This window comes from Rutidosis leptorrhynchoides, chromosome 5, assembly GCF_046630445.1.
Source record: "Rutidosis leptorrhynchoides isolate AG116_Rl617_1_P2 chromosome 5, CSIRO_AGI_Rlap_v1, whole genome shotgun sequence".
Taxonomy (NCBI): Eukaryota; Viridiplantae; Streptophyta; class Magnoliopsida; order Asterales; family Asteraceae; genus Rutidosis; species Rutidosis leptorrhynchoides.
In genome coordinates, this window is record NC_092337.1 from 227529403 (window position 1) to 227532013 (window position 2611).

Consider the following 2611-nt stretch of genomic DNA (forward strand, 5'->3'; position numbering starts at 1 on the left):
GTGTCACATACTTTTATTAATGCTTTCTATCCGTAGAAGCATGTTACTCTTGTTAAACATGTATCGTTGGGAATACGTTATCTTTTTTTTTTATGAAATCAAAACTTTGTTTTAAAACATTATATAGTGTTATACCATGTAATGGACCTGTTATTGATGATCCGTACCATAGAGGTTTTGGACGGGGCATCACACGACATTGAGACACAACTTAAAGTATATGGGCGACATCGGGACATATAAAATGAATAAAAAAAGTTAAATAATTAACTTTACCGGTTCAGAAGGTAACCGGTAACGAAATGTTATAATCAGCACATTTTTTATAAGTTTGAAGGCGACAATAGGATAGAAATGAGTTTGTGGGCGACATCGGTACATTGTGTAAGTTTGGCTTTAACCCTTTAGGGTTTGTCTTGCTATTATTTATTGTAAGTTTATTTCTTTCAGTTACGAACGATATCTCATCACCATAGGTATTTTTTTCGTTTAATTTATGTTTTGCTTGCTAACTTCCTTTGTTACTTTGTCAATTTTTAAGCATAATGATGGTGTTAAGCCTTCAAGTTACAATTGATTGTAAAGGTGCGTTCTATATGTAATTGATAGATTAATAGGTGTTTGTTTTTGCTTTTTGTATGTGAAATCTCACTTTGTTGAGCTGAAATACGAGTTGCTATAAAGAAATAAATAGAAACGCATATCAGGTGTTCGATAAAATGCCTAACTGAGTTTCTCTTGAATTTGTAATGGTAGGTATTATTTTGTTTAGGTTGTTGTGGGTGTGCTCCTTCATATTGCAGCTATGTTCCGTAAGCTTTTTTAGTCATCATTTACTTTTGTTAATAGTTAGTGTTTGCTGATTTTTATTGCCTGATTTTAATATGAAGTTTAGAGTATGTGGTTGTTTGGAAATTAGCTTTTACATATTTCGCTGGTTATTGAATGTTGTTCATAGTGTACGATTGTTTAGCAATTACTTTTATATATGTTGTTGGTAATATCATTATGACCAGTATCCATGTCTGGAAATACAAAAGTACATTACATTTGTTTACAACAGCCTCAACAACATATCAACGTAAAAGTTACTGAAGGTGAAGCTTATAAAACCATAAAATTTATTTTTACTTTAAACATTGTAATAGTTCAATTCACTACATTAAATTATTCGTAGCAGTTTATGTGTTTGTGTATTGTGGCCTATAGAGGTAGTACTGGTTATTTTACAGGCTGCAAGAAAAAGACTGTCGAACTGGAACTCTCATATCCGTCAACAACGCAGGTACAAATGGAAGCTAGAGAAATTGATTGTGATCTTTTTGTGAGTTTATATCGTTTAACCTTTTGTTATGTATATCACTTAAGTTCTTAATATTTCTTTGACGTTATAGTAGTTGTGATTTCGATCGGTTCATTTGATTTTTTTAGCCATTAGGTACTGTTTGTTTGCTTTTTTGTAGGTGACGATTTTGTAAGCAACCATGAGATGGTGTTTCCTTATGTGAGTAGCCATTTTTTTAACTAATGACCATATGTTTCTTTGATCGACTATTTGTTGTGCACGGCTTATATCTATTTGTTTGATTTTTTATCGTAAGATAGTGTTTGTTTGATTTTTTGTAGGTGATGCTTTGGTACGCAACGATCGCATGATGTTTCTTTGATTTGAGTTGCCTTCTTGGCAAATTTCGAGTTTGTAAGCTACTATCCTAATACAGTAGCATGTGTTTATAGTGTAGATGGTATGATCATGTAGCAATAAATAATAATTTAAATGTCATGAAATTAGATTCATTGTTTTATTGTTTAAAAGTTTTGATTAATCTTTAATTTTTTATATGTTTTTATCAGGTGGTTATCATGGTGCTTGAGTCTTCAAGATTAGAAAATGGGTTACTTAGAAGAAGGGAGAAGAAGCTTATGAAGAAAACGGGAGAAAGTTCGAAGTTGGTTATGAAACATAATTTGAAAATCGAAACACAAGAAGCAAATATGTTCCGTAGTGAGACCGAGTTGAAAAGAAAGGAAATTTTGATAGCGGGTTATGAAGGTGAAGTTATGGAAATGCGTGGTGTGATCAGTATCTTAAAAGATGAGAAGAATGAGGTTGTAAGTTACAAGATCAGTAAGTTACAGAAAAGGAACTTGCATCAAAGGTAAACGATAGAGGTGGAAAATGGGCGGGTCATGCGGGTTGCTAATAGATGAAAGCAAAACTTCTTCTTTATGTACAGAAAATGATTTGGTTTGCTCAATTGCCTCATCTTAAGAACATTTTACCTAGTATTTATAATGTTTACATCAAAAAATACCATGTGTGCTAAGTTAATTGAATAAATTATATTTACTCAACAAGTTTGTGCAGAAGTGTTATTTCTTGTATGTATGGATATGTTTTTTTTCAACATTATAAAAATCGAAACTGAAGTTGATAAAAGTCGAAGTGTTATAACAATTAATATTGTTTTATGTTTTGCCAATATCAACTTAATTCTTAATGAATACGCAATGAAACACTTCCAAAAGTTTCTAGGCTGCGAAGCATGTGACCCAGGACTAGACGGTGTACTAGACAATGGACTATCTTTAGTTTGAGAAGTAGTTCCTT

The 2611-nt window shown here is 31.9% G+C and overlaps 1 long non-coding RNA gene across 2 annotated transcripts; it reads left to right on the forward strand.

The window, feature by feature from the left end:
• Window positions 1–476: 476 nt before the first annotated feature.
• On the forward strand, window positions 477–2318 carry LOC139850488 (uncharacterized). Of its 2 annotated transcripts, none has more exons than XR_011760050.1 (5): window positions 477–585; window positions 757–1324; window positions 1464–1504; window positions 1627–1699; window positions 1855–2318. It is a non-coding gene; the product is annotated as an uncharacterized lncRNA (long non-coding RNA). The 2 variants fall into 2 exon arrangements; XR_011760051.1 differs by having other exon boundaries at window positions 757–1285.
• The last annotated feature ends 293 nt before the right edge of the window (window positions 2319–2611 follow it).